An 8,227-nucleotide genomic window follows, 5' to 3' on the forward strand; every position below is an offset into this window, starting at 1 on the left:
CTCAACATCTCAGAATGAGCACATCTTGGTGCTCTTAGTATTGCCCGAAGAAATTTATTTTGTACAGCTTCCAGGTGTTTATAGGAAGGATAGGGGCCCAACTGCGCGCCATACAGTAACTGACTCCTGGCTTTGGCCGCAAACAGCTTGAGAGCTGTGTTTGGCTCCAATAAATGCTTTATAGCATCTTGATATTTTGTCTCTCATTTTACTCCTGTAAAGCACTCATTTCTTTTTCTGTATCGAAGGTGATGTATTGGGGGCTGGTTCCCCAGGGCGTGGGTGTACCTGAGCACACTTTTGTCACTTCTCTCATTGCTCTTTACATTTTTTCTTAAAGCCATGGCTAATTTTATTGCTATTAAAATAATCTGCCCCCTTTATTTTATATAATAAAATCTTGCTACCATTAATGTTTACTCAGAAGTAAGTCTCACTGGCATTAATGGGACTTCCTCTCAAGAAGTGGGGGAAAGCAAAAATATGAGTTTTGGGGGAATAAGCTGTGCATTGATTCCGATGGAGCATTTTAGAAAATATATAAACAGACATTGTTTCTGTCTCAACTGCTCAGTGTGGCAATTTAAATGCAAATAAGTAAAGTCTCAAAAGGTTAGTGTGCCTGCACATAAATCACTGGAGCTATTTCTCTGAAATGTATGGGGCATCATAGCCTCTGTCTGGCTGCCAATGACAAAGGCAGAACTTGCCATAATGCAGTCCAAGGTGACCACAGAAGGGAGAGAGATGTGGACATCTGAAGCCAGGGCTCATCAGCTGTGATCAACCTGATAAGGGCAAGAAGAACCACAAATATTGAGGTCCATTCTACTTCCCAGTAAGTGCCACTCCTTTGAAGCTTCCATGTTGCTGCTTCCTCCAACCGGTGGTGTCTTTGTTGATGGATGGACAGGTTGCAGCTATGCCACAAGTCAGTGGGGGTGCTTCTGGCGGCAGAGGCTGCTTACTGGTAGGTGCTCTCACTGTTGTTGGCCACCTCCAGCTAGGGATGTGCATGGAACCATTTGGCACTCCATTCTAGGAGTGCCAAACTGGTTTCATGGAACGGTGTTCGAGTTGTTTAGAAGGTGGGAAGGTGGATAACTTTAAGGGCAGGTGCGGGTGCTCTAACCCCTAATACTGCATTTCTCCCACTAGCGCTGTGTATTCAAATGGTCCAGAGGGGTGGCAGCATACCTCCCTGCTACCACGTTGCTTCCTTGGACCGGAAGTGACCAGAAGTTCACATCATGCATGCACACATACAGTGTGTTCACACGCACCAGGAACTTCCAATCACTTCTGGTCTGAGGAAGCAACAGGGTGGCAGGGAGGTATGCTGCTACCCCTCTGGACTATTTGAATACACAGCGCCAGTGGGGGAAATGCGGTGGGAGTGACAAGAGCACCCTCCCCCACCCTTAAGGTAATCTTCCCCACCTCCTTCAGACCGGCAGGCGTCGGTTCTGGGCACATCCCTACCTCCAGCCTCAGAGGCATGATGCCTCTCAATACCAGTTGCAAGGTGGGCTCCCCGGAGGAATCTGGTGGGCCACTGTGTGAAACAGAATGCTGGACCAAATAGGCCTTGGGCCTGATTGAGAGGGCTGTTCTTAGTTCTTAACTCTCAGCATGTGCTGCGTGCAGAGGTGCACCTAGATAATTTTGAAGCCTGGACCTAAAGGCCTTTGGATGCCCCCACTCCCATGCAAATTAGCATCATCATACTCCGCTGGGCAACCACACCACCCGGGAGAGACTAAAGAGAATTTGGGGGCCCCCGGGGGCTATGGAGGCCCTGGACTTCAGCCCCGAAGTCCAGGGGTAAGAGCGCCTCTGGCTGTGTGCAGTGTGCTCACTGACTGACACAATAGTGGATCAAGACTGTGGGCAAAGTGGGCAGTGCTCACCCTACATTTTTTTAATTCAGCCATTTTGTCTATTCTCCCCCAGTTGCTGCCATTTTGTGTCCTGTATGGTTGGTCTGGCTCCCTCTGCAGCCTGTAACTAAAGGTTCTAAGGTGGGTGCCGGTAGCAACTTCCTGAACGGAAACATGAAAACATGCTAAGCTTTTAAAATGTTGATATTAATATGGTAGGAGCCAATGGCAATGTTTCCCTTTGTTTTTGAAAAGTGGGTGGTGCTTGAACCGCCCTGAACCAATTGAACAGAAGTCTAGGCTGATAGACTCATCAGGCATCCAATCAGAGCACTTGAAAGGGGGAAGTCATTTTTTGTAAAGTGCACTGGAAGGAAGGAGTTCTTCACCATGTTGGTTAGGCAGCACAAGCAAATAGAGAGGTGGTGTTTATGGATGTGTGCACTAACAGTTGCCTGGACAACCATTTAAGTTCCAAATTAATTAAAAGTAAGAAGAAAGGCTTTAATGTTTTTAATATAATTTTCAATCCATGATTATGTTTTAACAAGAAAAAAAAAGGAGGAAGCTGCATTCTCGAGAGGCAGTTGCTTGCTGGTCTTGAGGAGAGAGAAAGCAACAAGCTTGTAGCAACATTACCACAGAAAGGATATAAAATAATAAATAAATTACCAAGAAAACAAGAGGGGAAGGAGAAGCTAGGTCTGGGAATCTCCTAGAATCTCCTAGGGTTGAATGGCTGGCTGGCTGGTAGTGTTTGTGTCTTTGCCAGAGGAGAAGCCTGAGGTGGGGATTAATTCATTCCAAGCTGTGGTGAGACACACAAGGCAAGAAGAAGGCGAGTACTACCCAACCTTTGTAATTTTCTTGGAGGACAAAACTAAAAACCATTAATTAGCTGACAACTGTACCCAGTACCTGGCTTCAAACCCCATACACTTTAAATACCCAATAAAACTAGTTATGAAGGTAGAATGCCAGCAGGGGAGGGGCTGCTTCCCAGTGTCTTGCACAGAATGTTGCATGTATGACTATCTACCTGAAGGGCAGAACTCGTGGGTGTGCACTCGGTGCAAAGAGCTCTTGGCTCTCAGGGAACAAGTTCGTTCCCTTGAAGCCAAGGTGGCTGTCCTGGAGAAGCTCAGGGAGGCAGAGAGGTGTGTGCATGAGACCCTCAGGGATGTGGTAGAGACATCTGACTCCCACGCTGACAGCGCTTCTGCTGTCATGGAGAATGAGGGTCTCAGGGAAGGAGGACATCGGTCTGAGGAAGAGGGAAACACTCCCTTAGCAGGGACCCCTTCCTTGGGTGATGCGACCATATCCTCTCGCACAGAGGATACTCCTCCAGGGGGTGGGGGCCTCTTAGTAGTGGGTGATTCGATCATGAGGGGCATAGAGAGATGGGTCTGTGACCTGTGTGTAGACTGCACGGTTACTTGCCTGCCTGGTGCAAAGGTTGCGGACGTTACACTGCATCTAGGTAGGCTTTTGGTCAGTGCTGGGGATGAGTCAGCTGTCGTGGTGCACATTGGCATCAACTATGTTGGGAAATGCAGTCAGGAGGTCCTGGAAGCCAATTTTAGGCTGTTGGTAGCATACTGAAGTCCAGGACCCCCAGGGTAGCATTATCTGAAGTGCTACCCGTTCCACATGCAGGGACAGCGAGACAGGCGGAGCTGAGGGGTCACAATGCATGGATGAGACAGTGGTGCCAGGAGGAGGGGTTTAGATTCATTAGGCATGGGGATGCATTTTGGGGAAAGTGAAGCCTGTACAAAAGGGGATGGGCTCCACTGGAACCAAAATGGAACCAGACTGCTGGCTCTAAAAATCAAGAAGTTCGCAGGGCAGCTTTTAAAATGACGCCTGGGTTATTGCTGGCAGGAACAGGGTGGCATCTGCTTCGGCAGGCAAAATCCCCTAAGGTGTGAAGGTGAGCATGTTTTGGATAAACCAGAAGGGGACAGAGTAGAACCAGGAGTTGAGCAGAAGGAAACACAGGACAGCTTGCCAAATAGATCAAATGATGGTAAGGGGGATAGCACATTCCAACACCAGGTGAGAGACCTGCCATATAGGTGTCTGTATACCAATGCCAGAAGCCTCCGAGCCAAGATGGGTGAGCTGGAGTACTTGGTTACTAATGAAAACACAGATATAGTGGGTGTAACAGAAACCTGATGGAATGGTGAGAACCAGTGGGACATGATTATTCTTGAATATAAACTCTATAGAAGGGAGAGGGAGGGGAGGGCTGGGGGAGGAGTGGAGTTGTATATCAAAGAAAGGATAGATTCCAATAAGCTAGAAAACCTAGGTGGACCACAGTCCTCTACAGAATAATTATGGGCAACATTATGAGAACTGAAAGGAAATGTGTTACTAGGTACGTGCTAGCGCCTTCCAGATCAAAGCGCTGAAAGTGACCTGGAGTTGAAGAAACAAGTAAGAGAGGCGTCAAAGAGAGAGACAGGGCAGTAATAATGGGTGACTTCAACTACCCACACATAGACTGGGTACATTAACATTCAGGTAATGAGAGAGAGTCAACATTTCTAGATGTGCTAAATGACTGTGCCTTAGAACAGTTAGTCGTGGAACCAACCAGAGAGATGTTGACTTTGGATTTAATTCTGTGAGGTGCCCAGGACCTGGTGCGAGATGTCAGAGTTGCAGAATCACTGGGTAGCAGTGACCATAGTGTGATCCAGTTCAGCATATATGCAAGTGGAGAATTGTCAAGGAAGTCCAACATAAATGCGATGGACTTCAGAAGAGGAAACATCTCAAAAATGAGGGGACTGGTAAGAAAGAAGTTGAAAGGGAAAGTCAGGAGGGTCAAATCAGAAAGCATGGAATGTATTTAAAACCATAGTACTAGAAGCACAGTTGGAATGTATACCAAGAAGGAAGAAAGGTACCACCAAGTTCAGGAGGATGCCAGCGTGGCTATAAAAGGGAAGAAGACTTCCTTCAGAAAATGGAAGTCCTGCCCAAATGAAGAGTACAGGAAGGAACACAAACTCTGGCAAAAGAAATGCAAAGACACAATAAGGGATGCAAAGAGAGGGTTTGAGGAGCATATAGCTAGAAGTGTCAAGGGGAATAACAAAAACTTCTTTAAATATATCAGAAATAGAAAACCTGCCAGGGAGGTGGTTGGACCCTTAAATGATGAGGGTGTGAAAAGGATTATTAAGTAGGATAAGGAGATTGCAGAGAAGCTGAGGTAGTTCTTTGAGTTAGTTCAGCAGAGGATACTGACCATATACCATCTCCAGAATTGAGTTTTGTAGGTTTAGCGGCTGAGGAACTGGGTGAATTTGAGGTGACAAGGGAAGATGTTCTAAACTGTCTTGAAAAGCTAAAAATGAACAAATTGCCAGGGCCAGATGGCATCCACCCAAGAGTTCTGAAGGAACTCAAATGTGAAATTGCCGATCTCCTAGCAAAAATATATAACTTGTCCCTACAATCAGGCTAAGCATACTTAAGGACAAAATTGTTAAACATATAGAAGGTTGTTGAAGAAGAACCAGCATGGCTTCTGCAAGGGCAAGTCTTGCCTCACTAACCTTTTGGAGTTCTTTGAGAGTGTCAACAGGCATGTGGATCAAGGTGATCCAGTTGACATAGTATACTTGGACTTCCAAAAAGCTTTTGATAAAGTTCCCCACCAAAGGCTCTTGAGTAAACTTCGCAGTCATGGAATAAGGGGACAGATTCATGTGTAGATCGGTAACTGGTTCAAGGACAGGAAACCGAGAGTAGGAATAAATGGATAGTTTTCACAAAGAAGGGAGGTAGGAAGTGGGGTCCCCCAGGGATTGGTACTGGGACCAGTGCTCTTTAACTTGTTCATAAATGATCTAGAAGTTGGGGTGACCAGTGAAGTGGCCAAATTTGCAGATGACACTAAACTATTTAGGGAAGTGAAATCCACAATGGATTTTGAGGAACTCCAAAAAGATCTCTCCAAACTGGGGAACTGGGTGATAAAATGGCAAATGCAGTTCAATGTAAGCAAGTGTAAAGTGATGCACATTGGGGCAAAAAACCACCAACTTTACATATACGCTGATGGTATCTGAGCTGTCAGTGACTGACCAGGAGAAAAATCTTGGGGTCATGGTGGACAGCTCATTGCACGACAGCTGTGAAAAAAGCTAATTCCATGCTAGGAATCATTAGGAGGGGGACTGAAGATTAAAATGCTAATATTATAATGCCCTTATACAAATCTATGGTGCGGCCACATCTAGAGTACTACGTACAGCTTTGGTCACTGTATCTTAAGAAGGATATTGTAGAACTGGAAAAGGTTCAGAAGAGGGCAACCAAAATGATCGGGGGCCTGGAACACCTTCCTTATGAGGCTAGGCTACAGCATCTGGGGCTCTTTACCTTGGAAAAGAGGCGACTAAGAGGAGACATGATCGAAGTGTATAAAACTATGCATGGAGTGGAGATGGTAGACAGAGAGAATTTTTCCTCCCTCTCCCACAACTCTAGAACCAGAAACTGAAGGCTGGGAAATTGAGGACTGACAAGCGGAAGTACTTTTTCACACAGCGCATAATTAATCAATGGAATTCCTTGCCCTGGGATGTGGTGATGTCCACCAGCTTGGATGGCTTTTAAAAGGGGTTTAGACAGATTCATGGAGGACAGGTCTATCAGTGGCTACTAGTCTGATGGCTGTGTGCCATCTCCAGCCTCAGAGGCACGATGCCTCTCAATACCAGTTGCAGGGGAGCAATAGCAGGAGAGAGGGCATGCACATACCTCTTGCCTGTGGGCTCCTCAGAAGCATCTGGTGGGCCACTATGTGAAACAGGATGCTGGACTAGATGGGCCTTGGGCCTGATCCAACAGGGCTGTTCTTATGTTCTTATGAGTTGCATCAAGGTTGGCTTGCTGTTTCCCCAGGAGGCAGCCCCACTAACTGTGCTCCTTCCCCTGCCGCCAGTCCGGCCAACCAGACTACTTGAATGAGGCATGCTCAGCTTTCCAAGGCAGCAGCCCTTCTGTGCTCTTTCCATCAGCCAGCCTAGCCAACCACTTGGAAGACATGTACCCTTCCCGCTTCTGAACCGAGTTCTCTGCCCAGAAGGGGGAAGGGTGCATGTATTCCAACCTGTGGGGGCTTCTACTTCCTCATAGAGTCTCTATGATGAAGCAGAAGCCCCCCACCCCACTCCTGCAGCTCAAAAGATGTGCACCCTTCCTGCTTCTGGGCAGAGAACTCAGTCTCTGACCAGAAGTGGGTATAACATGTGGCTCTTCAGAGCTGTGGCAGCTCATGCTTCCTCATAGAGTCTCTATCAGAAAGCAGAAGCCCCGTGCACCCTTTCTGTTTCTGGGCAAAAGTGGGAAGCACGTGCCTCTTCAGAGCAGTCAGCCAGGCTCAGGGTGACCGTCACCTAAGAATTCTGGGTAGAAGTCTGGTCCCCAACACTGCCTGCCCCCTCCCCTAATTCCCTTAAAAATGTCCCAACCTCCAGAGGTGGCCACGCCATAGCCTACTGCCAGACTGCACTGCCCTGCTTGGAAGGTCAAGTCACCAGCTCCGCCCCCGACTGGGCTCTGTCTTTAAGCTCCACCCCAGAAGCGTCTAGTGAAGCCAATTAATAGTCAGAGGTCCATTTAGTTAGTTTTGGAGCCTGGACCTAAAGGCCTTTAGAAGCCCTCCCCAGAAGTGCACCCAGATAATTTTGGAGCCTGGACCTAAAGGCCTTTGGAGGCTCCCCTCCTTGCAAATTAAGCATCATCATGCTCTGCCAGGCGACCACATCCCCTGGGACAAACTAAAGAGGATTTGGGGGGGGCCCAGGGGCTGAGGAGGCCCTAGTCTTTGGCCTCTGGCCCTCCACCCCCGACACACTCACACACACTGTGACACACACAGTATTTTCTGAGGGCACAAACAGCAACTGAACTCATAAGAATGTAAGAATATAAATCAGGTATATTTATACAAGTATGCAGCAGAAACATTTCAACATGCAACTTAACATATTCCTATCCCACATATTTCTTTCCCCACTCCCCCCTCTGTCTCTAATGTGCCTGGTGCAAGTCACAATCACACTCAGCTGCCCGGAGCAGTGCAGGCTGGCAGCATGGCAACCACACCACCCTGGACAGACTAAAGAGGATTTGGGGGGCTCCAGAGGGTGTGGAGGCCCTGGACTTTGGTCTGGAAATCCAGGGATAAGAGCTCCGCTGTTCGTAGTAGCTGACATCGGACGTCAGTAGTGTGAGCCCCCCTGTGCTATGCTCACACTCCTTCCCCCTCCTAGAGGCATACGCTTCCTTCATGATGCATGCTGTCCGCCATGTTT

The sequence above is a fragment of the Hemicordylus capensis genome, chromosome 2 (genome assembly GCF_027244095.1).
Source record: "Hemicordylus capensis ecotype Gifberg chromosome 2, rHemCap1.1.pri, whole genome shotgun sequence".
NCBI lineage: Eukaryota > Metazoa > Chordata > Lepidosauria > Squamata > Cordylidae > Hemicordylus > Hemicordylus capensis.